The following is a 17001-nucleotide window of genomic DNA, read 5'->3' as shown; positions in this document are numbered from 1 at the left end:
GTTTTTTCTCTAAGACTTCCACAATCTCCCTCTACTGGGGATATATTTAGTGTGCTCTTCTGGAGTAGCAAAAGTAAAATAGATTGTAAATCCTGACGAGTAGGGAAATAGAGAGGGACTAGCATTCTGTGAACAGTCCCCCTGTCCTAGGAGCTTGGCAATGGTTAAGCATCCTCGGTCATCAGAGCATTCCTGGGCCGCAGTTACTTCCCCACATTTCACAAAAGAAGCAGCTGAAGCCAGGACACTGAGTAGCATGCCTGGGTTCATGAAGCTGCTAAATAGAATGGCTTTGTTTGTTCTTTCCAAATCCACATGTTTTCATAACTGTATGAATCTAGCTACTAACAGTGTTAATTTATCTCTTGGAAGAAGAAATACTCAAAACTGTCTCTGTGCTAAACTTAGGAAGACATTTATGTAAGAGAAGTTTCATTTATTTTTCGTTCTAGTTATATTTATACACAAATAGTCATCTGTGACCAGCCCATTTCCCTTATATGTCCACGTGAGAAGTGCAAAGAACTGTGTGAGTGAAGTTCTGAGTGAATGTGTACTCCATGTCAAGGACCCAGTAGCCTCAGGCTCAGAGGGATGGCGAAGCCTTCCTTAGGGGACCAAGTGAGAGTGTTCCAGGGTATTTAGAAAAGGGGCAGTATAGCTTTGTCCCCAGCCCATACCCAGTATTTATGGCCTGAAGACTGCTGCCTTAACAGAGACTGTGTCTACTGAGGTTAGATAAACCAGTCCCCTAGATCCAGCTGTAAACCACAGACTCTCCCTCCTTGCTTGTGTGATTGTAATAATCCTGCCTCCTTGTTCAGCTGTACACAATAACTCTGCCTCTCCAGTCAACTCAATATAATAAAGACGTTAAGCTTCCAGAGTGCTGTGGCTTTTCCATCTGCAATCCTAGCCCATCCACTCCCAGCCTTTCTGTGCGCCCACGTGTCCATATGTCTATCTTTCTTCATTCCCTTGCTTTCCCAGTCAGTCCAAGTCCCTGGAAGTTGTGTCAAGGACTCAATATGTCCATTAACTCATAAATCCATCAGTCATTGGTCAGTTTAACAAATAGCATTAGGCGCCTGGTTAAGAAGCATCTGCGGCGAGGCATCAAGAGTACAGTAGTTAGGGACACTCCCACTCCGACTCATGCAAACTCAGTCTCCAGCTTCTGCTTACTCAGTATATCACTGCAACCTCTTCAAAGATATCACAGGTGGTGGTGCGAACCCTCACGTCAGCAGCAAGCTGGCCTCTGGTTCTGTTTAGTCTTCTGACAAAGCAAGGGGGCAAATAACTTCTATCCCTGCCCAGAAAGGGGAACAGAATTCACTAAGGAGTATCCGCTTGTCTTTAGAGATTACAATGGTTAAAACAAATATTTGCATTGTAAGGAAGTTATACACACTCTAGTTAGAACAACTGAAACTTACATCAAAAATTTAATTATTCTATAGCACATAACAAAGGCCCTAGATCCTAACCTTAACTGAAATGTATGTGTAACTCGGACGACAGTCTCTTGAAGTTTCTGCGGCAAGTTTGTCAAAAGTTAGAGAGTGTCATTTAATCCCAGCTGTTTCCAAGGTTCACAGCTTCCACACCACTCCCCCCGCCCCTGCCCCAATACGTTGTCTGAGATTCTTGGCTGGAAGAGCTGTTTGTTTCTTTATTTAGCAAAAACTAGCACAGCTCTGCTTAGCAGAGGAACAAGCTGGAGTTTGCGAGTCTCTGCCTTATCACCCAGGCGATTGTCAACTGGTCACAGGTGTACACACACATCAGTGTGTAGGAGGCAGTGTGGGCTGGCATGGACCTGCCTGCTGGGCTCCATGCACCAGGCCCAGCATCTTCCTACACCTGCTAAGGAGGTCTGCTTTTTGTGATGGGCTGAGGTGGGGTGCAGGTCGTGGTGGGCAGAGGTGGGGGTCCAAGTCCTCCATGTGGTTTCTGTGACATTGGGAGTCAGCAACCAAAAAGCCGAGCTCCTGACAGGATGCTGCTTGACTATGAAGTTGCAAAGGGAAGAGAAGGCAAGGGAAACTTGAAAAGGAAATAAATCAAGAGTGGAGTGCTTTCTGAGGAGCAGAGAAAGAAACCGAGAGGCTCGTGTTATTTTTAAAAGCTGCTGAGTTGGTCTCACTTCTTTGCTAAGTCTTGCTTTTTCTCTCCTCCGAAGCCCTGAATACCTGACCTGCATTGAAGGGGAAAGAAGAGGCTCAGGTGCCGGGCAGGCGGACAGGTGGCCAGGTGGCCAGGTGGCTGAGCAGGCACACGCATTACTTTTCGGGTCAGTTTTCCTTGGGACTTAATTGAATCATATCACCTCTCACTTTTTCCTTCTCCCCCCTCATTGATCAAACTGCTTTTGAGAAAAGTGATACTTTGCATATCTGGCTAAGCACTGTTAACAGCCTCTGCCTGCGGTTTGTTAAAATTAAAAAAAAAAAAATAAAGTGTGATCTTGCCGGAGAAGTAATTTGCTTCTCTCCAACCAATGATGGCTTGTACTTTATGCAAATTGGTATCTAGGGACAACAAATCCCATTTAATACATATGCATAGTTCATAAAAAAAACGACGTGAGAGAAAGAGGGAAAAAAAAGGATAAAGCATCGAGTCAGCAAAACAAGAGGTTCTCAGGAAATTTATTGTCCCAAATTGGACATTTGTAACAGATGATGTGAACAAGTGTTAACTTTGTTTTCAGCAGCTCTTCACGTACACTCACTAGACATCACACAGATTATGTTTTAAGGATCTGAACTGTAATAAAAAAAAGTGTCTATGGGCTTTAGAGTGTTGTGTTCCATATGGTTAGGGAAGTTCGGAGTTATTGCGACAAGCATCTTGCGAAGCTCATTACGCGCGGTGGTGTTAGATGCGAATTGCCACGCATAGCTATAGGGTAAGAACATGACATCCCACAGTCAGCAGATAGCAACTGGAAATGAAAGATACGAGGCACAGAGTACAGCTTCAGGGAACATGTTAGACAAAACATCTGCTGGTATCAGAACACTGCATTATCAGATCATTGTGGCCATGAATTTTTTATAAAGATACTTTTCCCCCCAAACCACAACTTTGAAAGTGACATTTTGTACAAAAAGTTTTTGATTGAAGTGTGATGTCAGGACGAAGTCCAGTACAGTGGTTCCTTGTGGACATCCGTAGCCTGGGAAAATTCTTATTTTTTTTTCCCAGACAGGAACAGTATGCACCTGTAAAAACCCATTGCTGTGCTGTGTGCTGCTGGAATGCAGGAGCAAGAGAATGGTCTAGTAGAAGACACAGCCTCTCCTACCACACTCAGTGTGCAGAGTAGATTGGAGTCTAGTGAACGGCAGCATCAGTGACCAGCCCCAATTAAGCTGGGGGCTGTATCCAGAGATTCACCTCCTTAGCTCTACTAGCTAAAGGCACATTTTTTTCCTCTGCCTTTTCTATGTGAGAATGCTCCTGTACGAAGCTTCTTCACCAAAGGAAGCATGAGTGGATCCCAGCAAGTGTGCAGTGTGTTCTTTAGCGCCCTGCAGTCCATGGGAGACAGGGAGAAGGCCCAAGGAGAAAGAAGGAGCGAGGAAGGCGCTCACTGTGAGCGGAGGTAAAGGTGCTCTAATCCAGGAACCATTTGAACATGCCACACATCTCATCGAAGGCTATAATGAAGTGCTCCTAAGAGCATGATGACTTACTGAAAAATCTGCTTCTCTGCAGCCATCTTCCTGTTCATGTGGTTCTGAGAAAGGGAATAATTTCACTGGCTGTGTCTACCGAGGCCGTAGATAGAAGGGTAAACACACTTCTTGTGAATCTCATGCAAAGGACCAGTTAATGGGAAAGAAATGGGGCTTAGGGTTTCAAAAGGAATTGAAAACATAAAGAGATCTTCCCCTTTAGTAGGCAACCCACATCCTATTGGATATTGTGTTCAGTAAACAGCGGGTGAATGATGCTCTGGAAAACTCTGACGATTTAGAATGGACTGGCCACTGGCAGTGGATACTTAGAGATAACTCTGAGTGGATGCTCTTCCCAGTAATATGCAAAGGCTGTAATGTGAGTGGGATGAGTGAGTAAGCCCATCCTAAGGCTGTCCTTCACAGCTCCTGGCTAGTCATTCTGGACAACTTCCTACCGTTGGTCTTCCTCCTTTTCCCTTCTTTCTTCTCTCCTGTTACCAAGGTGAAACGGGGATTTTTGCTGAGCCATTCTTGTTTTTTTTTCCTGCTTTTTTAGAAGAAGTTCAAATATAGAGAAATGGTTCTAACTCCACTGTTCTGTGAACTCTTGGATGAATCATTCTAAGGACACAGGGAGACAGGAAAAATCATTGATTTGATAAATACCTGTGGACCATTACTACGGTAATTGACACTTTTGCCAAAAGAAATGCAATTGGTTTACATTTATAGTCATCTTTTAAAAACATGTTAAGTTACAAGTTAGTAAAGAAGATGCTGAATCTTAGGTAAAAGAAGGAAAGAAATGAGTTAAGAAACCCTGAATCTGACTTTTTCAGGATAGTATTTTCTGCTCCAAGTAATTTTGCTTTTTTGTTTTGGTTTATGTCTTTGAAGTAATTGGGAGGATAGACTAATGAGCACCTTAGGTGAGAATATAGTAAGAAGCACAGCTGTGAATAACCAATCCCTCCATGGCCCACAGACTCAGCATAATATAATATAGAAGTAAATGCATCCCAGTCATATGGTGATATTTTATTTGTATTAAAATGTTATTTGTATGTTAATAAATAAAGTTTCCCAGGGGTCAGAGCTATTAGCAAGCCATAGAAAAGCAGGGCAGTGGTGGCATATGCTTGTAATCCCAGTACTTGGTAGGCAGAGCTAGGTAAGTCTCTGTGTGCTCAGGGATACAGCCAGCATTGGATACATATGCCTTTAATCTCAATACCAACCATAGAAGTCCTGGAGGTCTATACAGACAGGCAGTGATGAAGTGGTCATGTGGTTGGGTTTACAACCAATGAGAAGGCAGAACAGAAAGTCTATATAAAGACTTTAACACAGGAAGTAGCTCTCGTTCGGAGAGGTAGGCCCACAGTAGGAGGAAGGATAAGGTTTTAGCTCTTAGCTCTGACCTCTTGGCTTTCTTCTTTGCATTGATTCTGTGTTTCTTGTTTAATAAGACGGTTGGTTACATCTACACAGTCACCAACAAAAAACACAAGCCCACCATGACGTGGATAAGTCAGCCACAGTTCCACCATAGCATGGATAAATCAGCCACAGATCCACCATGGCATGGATGAGTTAGCCACAGATCCACCACAGTTCATACAATGCTGAGTGGTCAAACACAAATATATACAAAACATTGCACACATATAATATATATAGGCAGCAGGGAACAGAAAGGGGGCAGAAGAGAGTTGATGAGCACCTCAGATAAACACACAATGCAGTATGTTTTTCTAGCAGGATGAATCTTTAGATATAGGCTTTGAAAATACCCACAAATTAAGTTATAAAAACACATGTGTACAATATACAAGGAAATAAGACACCATAATTGAAAATCATTAAGCTTTATAAACAAGACAATCTGCCAAAATTTTCATAAAGTATATTTATCAGATATATATTTTCTAGAGTATAAAATAAATGCATATAATTATTACTAAGAAAACAAATGAGAGACTGAAACTATGAAAAAAGTTAAAGATTGTAAACTGTATTTCAGAAAGAAACAAAATTCTAAAAATAATAAACAACCCAATGGATAAATTTAACAGTTAAACAAATAAAGAGATAGGTACTTTGTGAAATTTAAGATACATCTAAGGAGAAGAAAAGAAATATAGGAGACCTAAACAGTTAAATCCAAATAGGAAGTAAACAGCTCTAATGTGTGCCTAATTTTGTTTCAAAAACTAAACTGAAAATTCCTTTTCAAAGTAAAAGACACTAAAAAAATATTTTATAGTTTAATAATCAAGAATTTTCCAGAATTTACTTTTTGAAAATTAACAATTCTCAAATTCATTAAGGTGAATGAATCTTAACTGAGGAAATAATAGTTAAACAAACAGAATTGCACATCATCAAAAACATAAGCACACTAAATACCAATAGAAAATGGAAACTTGCAGTGGTTTGGTAGGCTGATAGTAACTTCCCAACAGCAGTAATGCAAGATATAGTGTGCCTAGGGAAAATGACTGTCAGCCAAGATTATGTATTAATCAAGTGTTTTCAGGCAGAAAGTTAAAGAAAGATATTTTGGGGAAACAAGACTAATAGTTCACTATAAATTGATCCCCTCTTAAGGAACTTAAAAAGATGTAATTGACAGATAATGAAAGTGATCCCAGATGTTAGCTTGAGAAACAAGAATAAATTATGAGCAAGAAAAATAGCAAAGCGTAGAAAAACATGAAGAGACTTTGGTTGCATAAAAATCATGGTGACAAATTCTTTGAGAGGTGAAAAACTAACAGATGAAAAAAAATGAACAAAATTGACTGAGGGAATGTTAAATAGTAAAATAGTTATTAGCCCAGGGATATCTAGGTGGAAGGTAAAGCTACTGACATGGATTCGTAAATCACATTTGTGTGCTAAAATATACAATGTCACCATTTAGCTAATATGAGCCAGTCATAAAATTTCTCATAAGTAGAAAGAAAAGAAGGGGGAAAAATATAATCAAGCATTTCAGAAAAAAAGTCGTAAAAAAGAGAAAAAAATAAAACAAAGCTACAGGCAAATTAGAACTACAAGTGAGGATGCAAGATGGCCGCCCACGTGACTAAGGAATCACAGGAGGCTAAATGGTCTTCTTGGTCTACCTAAAAGGCCAAAGTTTCCAAAGGAACCAAGCAAGTCATAGAAATAAGAAAAACTGGAGTGCACAGAAGGGACAAGGGAGAGAGAAGAGAAAGGGGAGAGGAGAGGAGAGGAGAGGTGGGAGACTAGAGGGGGAGTAAAAATAGAAGAAGAAAAATGAAAAAAAAAAGGATAAAGAACTTTAGAAATATTAGCAAAAAGAGCTGGAAAAAAACCAGAAAAATATATCAAATAAGGTTTGGGCAGTTCTACCATTGTAAGACAAAAATGTCTTGTCATCACCCTGACAGAATGTCACTGCCTAGCAATGGAGTGCTCATTTTTGAACTTAGTTTGGAAGATGCTCTGCAAAAACTGACCAAACCATTGGAAGAAGCAAGCAAGGTCACTGGCATAGTGGTTTATGCTTAGGTTCTTCACTCAGCTTACTAAAGGATGTCAAGAAGCATTAAAATTATAAATACCAAGACAATATGAAAAATATCCATGCCATAATAAGTATATATTGACTAACGCACCAATAACTGTAGATATTTTCAACATTCAGAAAACTTATTAAAATGTAATATCTGCAAATATCAAATCTGCAAATATCAAATATTCATTATTTGTTTCAAACATATTGTTATATATTCTCATACAGAAGTATGGCTAAGATAGAAATATTTATTTATTTGTTTGTTTATTTACTTATTTTGAGGCAGGATATCACTGTGTAGCCCAGGCTAGTTTTTGTTTATGTTGGATTTTGTTTGTTTGTTTTTGTTTCGAGACAGGGTTTCTCTGTGTAGTTTTGGTGCCTGTCCTGGTACTCACTCTGTAGACCAGGCTGGCCTCGAACTCACAGAGATCTGCCTGGCCCTGCCTCCCAAGTGCTGGGATTAAAGGTGTACGCCACCACTGCCTAGCTGCTCAGGCTAGGTTTCTTACTTTGTAGGGTCAGTCAACCTCGACATTGCTGCAGTCTTCTTGATTTGGTCCCTATTGTTTGATATTATATGCAGACATGCAATTAAATTTTAATAAGAAGAGGAAGAAGATGATACAACCTAAAACATAGTCACATAAGCACAGACACAGCAGGTCACAAAGGGAATAACACCCAAAACTGTTGAAGAAAGAAAATAACATTAAAAAAAAAAACATTAAAAAATACTTCCCCAACAAAACGTGGGAGAGCAGATCTCCTAGGAAAATTGCTTCCTGGAAAGAGAAATGTGCAAATCCTCTGGAAAAAAAATCTGATAAAAATCAGACCAGTAGAATAAATTATAGAAAAAATTAATTAGCCATAATCACAAATACTGGCTATTGCATTCGTTATTTTATATCAATTTATTTACAAATAATGTACATAGCCTTTCAGAATAACACATAGAAATTTCTGGATGAGGAAGACAAAAAAATCTCTGAATAGCCTCATAACTCTATATGAGAAAATCCAAATAATATTAAAAGTATGTTTTACCATATGTGCAAAATATGAATAAGTATAACCTCGTGTACACAAATCATTTCAGAGCACAGCTGAAGTGGGGGAGGGTGACACACAACAATTCTGGGAGGAGGTAAAACCATAATCTGACTGAGACAACGTGAAAACACAGATTATATCCATAATTCATTCACTAATGTATTAAAAGTTTCTTCCTATGTGAAAAATAAAGTTAGCAATGTCATACTCTGTAGATTCATTTCAAATCTTTTGGTCCTTCCAGAGCATATAGTATGATTTTATTTTGTAATATTATGTTAGATATCTCCGTGTGGCTTCCTTAGGGACAATGAAATCTAAGTAGAATTATTTGTGTGCCCATTCATGTCAGGTGCTGTTGGAGACAGGATCTTCGGCACACTATTCCTTCTTCCTGTAGTTAGAATGCAACAATAGAAGGATCATCAACAGAATTTCTTTCAGACTAGATACAAAGAACCTTATGCAATGTTGATAAATAAACCTTTGTTATTGGAGTTACTGAATCTTGGGAGTTTCTGCTATGTTACAGTGATAAGTCTGTACTATTCTACCTGATAAATGTATTGTATATGAATGGTTCTATTTTGTGATCAAGATTAATCCATTACTGGGACATTTATTTACTATTGGAAGGTAAAAGTCGATGTTACCACATTAACAGATAAGAAATAATATGAATACAGTAACATATATAAAGAGAATAATTTGACAAAATCAAAATTAAATTAGGTAAAAGTTTCCCACAAAACTGTTGACAAAAGACAATTTTCTATATGAAAAACAAACGCCTTCAGAAAGCTGAAACAAACCTATTAGGTCACAGTAAATGCTCATACCAGGCTCTATGAGGTCACTTAATGGGAAGGATGGACTCTAGGTCATTTACGTTTGCCATTACCTAGGAGACTTTGGCAGAGCAATAAAGAAAGAAAAAAAGGAAGGATTAGAAAGGGAAAATAAAAATATAATTACAAATGAAAATTGCATGCTTGCCTTGGTGGGAAACCCAAAACAACCCTCAAATGAACGATGTAAATAAGATAGTCTAAGTCTTCTAAATAGAAAGTAATTAAAATATATTATATAGGAAAAGATGAGTACAGTCTTCCTTTGGTATGTTGTTTGTAAAATCACAAAGTGTATGGTGTAATCACATCTAGCAATGTGTTAATTATTTTGATACTTGCTGTGGCCAAATGCCTGACATAACCAATTCCAGAGAGGAAGGGTTCAACGTGATTACAGTTCTGGAGGATGCAGTCTGTCACATCTGGGGAAGCATGGTCAACATGATTACAGTTCTGGAGGATGCAGTCTGTCATGTCTGGGGAACCGTGGAGTCAGTGGCAGAAGGCAGCTTACATTACATGCACAGACAGGAAGACAAGGGAGGTGAATGTTGATCCGCCACTTATCTTCTTCTTTTTACTAGTCCTGGGCCTTGTGCCTTGCAATTGTGCTGCGCACATTTAGGCTGGCCCTTCCCTCCTCAGTCTCCCAAATCCAGGAACTCTCAAAGAAATATCCTGCTAAACCAACAGTGTATCATCACACAGCTCTTTCTTGTCAATTTGATACTTCAACCTGTCAATTCTATGCCTTGACCCATGTAAGTCCATACAATTTCATAACACAAAATGTATTCAGCTCTTTTCTAAATGTCCCTTTAACAGTCCAAGAACTGCTAAACAATGCAGTCTCTTCAAAGACTCAATGAAGTCCTTTAACTGTGATCCCCATTATGTCTTCCAATATATAATGGCACAGGACAAATAGTTCCGTTCCCAAAGAATGGATGCATAGCATGAAAAGACCAAACCAAAGCAACACTAAAACCCAGGGCTTGGAAAACAGCAAATCCTGCAGGTCCCAGTCTAGAATCTGGATCTAGATGTGGAATCTTCTGAACTTCAAATGGATTGGGTAGTCCCACCTTTCCATGGTAGACATCCTGTGGTCCTGTCAGTTCTGATACCTTGAGATCTTCAGCTTCACTTTCACAGCCTCATGATTCAGTGTCCTCTCAGGCCTTATTACAAGGCCTCCAGCCCTAAAACCCATTGACTAGCCTCCCTGGTCCTCTTCGGCTCCCTCCTGCCCCCCCACCCTGCAAGCCTCTGTGACCCCTTCATTTCCATATCTTTCGTGTCTGGAATACCAGTACCACAGGGATGGCACAACCAAGTTCTGCCAGCTTAGCTTGCACTATAGCCGTCTTGGATCACAGCTGACTCTTTGTGCTGACCCTGGGAAAACAGGCTCCCAGGCCATTTGAATTCAGCCTAATACAAGTAAATGAGCAGAATACAGCCAGATTATTTGCAAGAAAAAACAAAAGATGAAAGCCCTCCCAGAGTCCGTGTTCCCATCTGGGGACAAAGTGGGCCTTGAGTATATGCACTTATCTCAGCACTCTAGTCTTCCAAACTGCTGCCATGATGGAGCATTAAACTTTACAACATCTAGGTGCTTTTCTTCTCACATACCAGTCCCAAAGGCATAATAAAAACCATATGGCCAGGTTTATCAAATAAACTGTCCCATTTTATGGTTCTAATTCTTTGAACTGTTTATTTTTCATATTGTAACAAAGTATCTGACATAAAGAAATGTAAGGGAAGAAAGCTTTATTTTTCCCTTGAATTCAAGAGTCTATAATCTGCCATAATGATGAAAACACGGTGATGTGAGCAGAAGATGGCTCGTCACCATTGTGAGGAGACAAGGAGAGATGATTGCAGGCACAAACCGTAATGTCCTTGACCCCACCCCATGCAGTGACACTGCCCACATTTAGGGTGGGTCTTCCCATCTCAATTAATCCAGTTTAGAAACTCCTCTATTGATATGGCCAAAGGATTGTTCACTGGATGATTCTAGATCCTGTCAGGCTGACAATCAATATTAACCATCACATAGTGTTATAAAAAATGATAAAGTAATAAAAAAGAATAAAAGAAGAGCTTAATAAATGGAGTGTTATTTCATGTTCAAATATTGGCAAGATGTCAATTCAGTACAAATTGATTTATGGATTCAAGGCAACTGAAGTGAAATTGACCTCAGGGTGTATGCCAATGAGCAAGCTGGTCCCTTAGTACATATGAAAAGCCAGAGAGAATCAAGATAATGCCAGCTATCAAGAATCATTGTAAAGCTACATGTACATGAAATTGTTGTGTGTGACCTACTTTCTGCTATAATTCAGTAGGGGAAATGAAAGACTTTTAAATAAATAATGTGTTTAATTATTTTAATACATCTTACAAATATGTCCTCCTGCATTTTCTTCTAATAATGTCATAGTTTGAGCTGTATGAGGTGAGCTAGAAGGGTCCAAACTTGCCTTCTGTTTATGAATATTCATTTATTTCAAGGTAAATTTTAGTTAAATCCTTGTATTTGAACTATGTTGTTGTATTTATTTAAAAAAAACACTTTGAAACCTAACTAAAATGGAATCAATCATCCTATTCACAAAATAAAATTCATAGAACCAGTTTCTAATTCTATGCATAGCAGAGGATAGTGGATATGCCCTGAGAATCTAGAAGCTGATGCAATGGATTTATTGTCATCTTTCACTGTCCCCCAGCTACTAAATAGAGGAAGCAATATCTGATAATGCAATTTAGGGACAAGTTCATGCTATGTTTGTATAATGGGATATAGTACAGCATTAAAAACATGTCTTTATATGCCCAAATAAGGCTCTAAAGTATATTTGATAACAATAAAAGTTACAGGGAAGTATTTGGACAGGGCAAATATAAATGCATATGCATGCAAATGTATAGAATGATTCCTGAAGTTCTGGAATGACAGTCAACAAGTTGGTACGAGTTTGTCACAGATAAAATAGTAGATGGTTAAGGAATCAAGTGAGAGATGGAAATTGGTGTTTCAATTGTACCTTGTGAATTCTGAAGAATGTGTATGCCTTATGTGCTTAACCCTTAAATGTAATGAAGATGTCTTAGAAATACACAGTGTAGTACCAGCACTGGGGAGACAGGAGTGGGAGGATGTGGAGTATGAGATCAGCCTGAACTATGTTGCAAAGACCCTGCCCTGCAAGGGGAAGGAAGGGAACAGAGAGAAAGAGAGAGTGTACTAATGCCTTACTAAATTGTAGTAAAGGGTGACTTCCACAGTTTTCCTAAGAAATGACTTTCAAATGCTAAATCCTTTCTGTTAAGTGACATGTGTGCACGCACACTTCAGAAAATGTTGCCCATTGAAATTTCTGAATCTCTGAGACTTCACCTAGAACCTGTTTGTACTGTCCAGCATTCGTGGCATACTCCAAGAGAACACACTGTCTTCTTTTTAGAGGGGATTTAGAGTATAAATTTACAATTGTTCACATAGCTTAGAATATTCAAACAGAAATTTGCATGAATTTCTAGGTAATCAATCATACTTAATGAATAGCAAGGCCCCAAAGAGAGCAAAGGACCCAAATCGTATTCTCCTCCAGGAAGACAAGAAGTTGTGCATCTTTCTGGAGGGGTATGTAGTAGTTTGCTGAGCATTTTATCATTTGCTAGAAGTCACTGCTGAGAGAAAACTATGTATTCCTAATACTATGTTCTCACATATCTCTATTCATTTTGACACTCTGGTCCATTGGACTCACTGGTCTGATGTAACTCGATGTCCTTTGAGGCTCATAAATTAGCTTAGAGGTGGTATCTGAATGCCCCCCAGATAAGGGCCCTTTAAGCAACCCCACTTTTACAGTTCTGAAAAATATCACAAACCTGCAAGTGTTTATGGCAGCCCCTTGACACTACAGGGGTAATACCTGTCAGACTTCCTACACATTGGAAACGATGCTTCAAACAGTTATTTGTTACTCTGCATTTTATTTTGAAGTTTATATAAATAAAGAAACAAAGGATGATGTGAACACAGTATGCTTGGCTATAAAAGGGTAGCTGTGCCTGTGTTAGATGTTTCTAGGTCTACTTACCAAACTGTCCAAATGCTGATGGATCTCAGCAGAGAACAAACAACAAATGGCTGATTCTTCCTAACTGGCAGCCTGACCTCTTTGGCAGGTTGTGGGATCATCAATTTTCTGGTATTAAAGAAGCAAAGAAATTTTTCAATGAATTTACCTGTTGGTAAGTTCATGAAAGGAACAAAGAGAAGGCCTCTTTACATATTACTTACATATCCCATGGCTGGGTTGGTCCATCAAGGGCTGTGATGGATGATGTCACCAAAGCAAAGGACTGTATTTAGTCTAATAAGCAAACTTGAGGAGACACTGAAAGGTTGGAATTGTGTATGGCAGAAGACACTTATGCAAGATAAATGATTCTTTAATTAATAATGAGATCCATCACAGGATGTGAGCTTTGTGATTTATCCTGTGTGTGTCCACAGGTACTGCCTTCAGTGTATATATTCTGAGATATAAATGGTATATACATAGTGCCATCGCCTTGGCATCTGCAACCACCTGCTTGTTGTCCATGCTCATCACTCATTCAAACACTGGGCAGGTGGATGTCTAGATGGCATGGCTCACTTCTTAAGAGATGGAATGTACTTCCTGGACTCTGAATCCATGTTCTTTTATTACTAGAAAAAAAAGAGAATTCTATTGATTTATAACTTATGTTCTTCTATTTTCACAATATGTATAGTTAATTTAAATCAACTACATTAATTTTCTAAATGTTAACTCAAATCATGAAAGTACAATATGCAGTATTGTCTTTATGCAATATAAGGCTACATCCATGTGCCAATATCAATGTAAATAAATATTAACTGCATGCCAGTCTACTTTTAAATGTTTCCCCATTTCTGCATGATTAACTACATATCACTAGATACATTTTTCCCAAAATTTTAGATCCTTTAGAAAAGTGGTGGTTTACAAATTATTTTATGGAACTAGCTTTGTAAAGGGCATTTATTTGGAAATGTCCATTCCTTTTCTATTTTGCAGAATAGTTTGAGGAATATAATTGTTAGTTCTTTGAAAGTCTAATAGAATTCTGCACTGAATCCATCTGTTAGGCTTTTCTTACTTAAAATAAAACTAATTTCTTACCTTAGATATGTAACAATGAAATTAACAAAGGTCGTTCTTTGTATGATAAAGTGGAAAATATTGAGAAGACATTAAATAATGTAATAAATAATATGTGATATTAATTTTGTATTACAGTATATAGGGTCATATAGATTACACACACACCTGAGTTTGGATGCACGTATGTGGTTAGGGCTTTGGGAACAGAGCATAGGGCTGAAAGTTCTAGAAGGGACTTTTACTTTACACACTTCTGTACGTTTGTGATCTTTCATTACAGAGACATTTTATGCTTCCATGTTTTCTTTTATAATTTTATTTCTAAAAAAATGAGCTAGTGAAAAAAAATAAAGCAGTGTTCTCATAAATGCTCCCATCCATTGCTGATATTAGCAAATCATCAAGAACTACAAGGAGTAAAATGGGAAAAATATAAAAATGGAATAAATTCATTATTTTGTGGTCACAAATATATGTGGTTGTTGTAGTTTTGATTCACAGCCATGCAGTTTTCTGTCACTCTGGGGCGCAGCTTGCCTGTTTGTCTGCTGTGTAACAATTTCCCACCATATAAAGTAGTCCATCTTGAGCTGAAGTTCCTTAGTTCTCAGGACAATCTAAAGGGAGATTTAACAATGCATTCCATCTTGCAGAGAAACTCATTAAAACTCAGGAAGTAAACAACTGAATAGCTTCAGGAAGTTCTTCAAACGGACCAGATTCACTAAGTCTCATCTCTCTCCAAGCTTACATAAGCAGTAAGGACTGTTGAGAGACACTCTCAGAGCCAGAGTTGCCAGAAAGAGACATTCTCCAGCCTGTCAAGCTACCAGCAAGTTACATAGTGAGCTCCAGGTTTCCCACTTGCATGAACTGCCAGTATTGGGATGGGCTTTTGGTGATGCCTCTGTCCTTGGGTCATTTCCTCTACTCTAAGTAGCCCCAGCAGAACTTGTTGGTTAATGAAATAAGTGGCAATCTCTCTTTGGTCTGTCATTGGTTCACTACCTGGGATGAGAAGATAAATGTTCAAATCTTCCCAGGCACAGTGTCTGGGAACACGCTCAGATGGCTCCATAGAATTGAAAGGTTGGCCTCAATAAGGAATGAGAAGGACCAAATAAATTCTTACTGCAAGTCTAGAACTCACACTAAGTGCTAGGTCAGTTGCAGGTCAATAATGAGATTTCCATGGACAAAGGCAGGGCACTAAACGGGGAGGTAAGATACATATCTACCAAGGCACTCTATTGACTGAATTTCATGCTTGAGTTTTATCTGGTTGTACTGCAAGCAACATACAAGGAATTCAGAAACTCAGTGAACGGGATGTCTCAAGAACAAGAGGTCAAAAGGCAGTAAGTAATACAATTTAAATGAAAAAAGAAAAACTGACTAGCTGATAGTGGTTTGGGGGCATTATTATAAGCAGGAGAGTATCCCAGAGAGGTACCCATCCTTAATAGCAAGCTGTCCAATCAACTTCGAGAATAAAAGTGGACTCAAATGCTAATTGGTATTATGGATGTTAACAAGCAAAACAGAACTAAAAGACCTTCTGAAGAATATTTTTTAAGATAATTTGCCCAAAATTTTTAATTCCAGTTTACACATTTTTTTCTACTTTGAATATTTTTGTCTTTGGTATAGGAATATTAAAAATGATATTAACTATATTAGTAATGCTTTTAATCTCATTTTACTGGAGTCTAAAGTTGATGACTGTGAATCAGCATGTGTGTCATTAAAAGAAAAGCACAATTACATACAAACTAAATAATATATAAACACATTTATCCATGTGTTATATTGATTTTTTAAATTAAGTTTATTTATTTAATTTATGAGTGCATGTGTATGTGTTGGCTTTTACACCATAGCACACTTATGCAGTAAAAAGTATGCTCCACAGGAATCGGTTCTCTCTTCCATCGTGTGGGTTCTAAAGATTGATCTAAAGTCATCTGGCTTGACAATAAATGTCTTGAATGGCTGAGCCATTCCACTGGTTCCGGTGTGATTTAATGACCTGATGTGGTCAAGCCACGGTCTGACTGTAGGTTTTTCCTATGATCAGTTAATCCAAATACTGGAATTGGAAGTCTGTACCCAAGTGACTAGGAAGACAACCTGCAGTGGCATGCCAAGTTCCCTCATTTGTAACTTTTATATTTCGGGAACTAGACATTTGGGGGGCTCTGCATGCATTTTCTAAGACTATTCTTATATGTGAAATAAAGGACAGAGTTTTTAGATCACTCATGTCAGTTGCTGAGAAGTGAACTTGATTGCTGCATAGTTTGTCTGACTTGACTATTGAGACAAATCCACTGGGCACACACTGAGAACTACTGATAGGATATTCTTACCATGAGGAGGTCACACCTTTTGACCTGGTGATTGATAAGGAGAGAAATGTTAGAATGGAAAGGCTGAGGGTCTTGTAAGAACTAAGGAAAAGATTTACAAAATGAGAGCTGGTTCTTGAAGTCCGAGTAGACTCTTGTTTCAATGAGTACATGCTGTCACCCAAGCCACCTGCCATGTCAGTCAGTAGTCAACTCACCATCAATGGCTGTTTCTTCTTGCTGTCTACAAAAGCTCCTCCTGGCCTTCACCAGTGACCTTGCCACAAGCTGGACCGATGGCAT

Source organism: Peromyscus maniculatus, chromosome 10 (assembly GCF_049852395.1).
Source record: "Peromyscus maniculatus bairdii isolate BWxNUB_F1_BW_parent chromosome 10, HU_Pman_BW_mat_3.1, whole genome shotgun sequence".
Taxonomy (NCBI): domain Eukaryota; kingdom Metazoa; phylum Chordata; class Mammalia; order Rodentia; family Cricetidae; genus Peromyscus; species Peromyscus maniculatus.
This window is presented reverse-complemented; position numbering follows the sequence as displayed.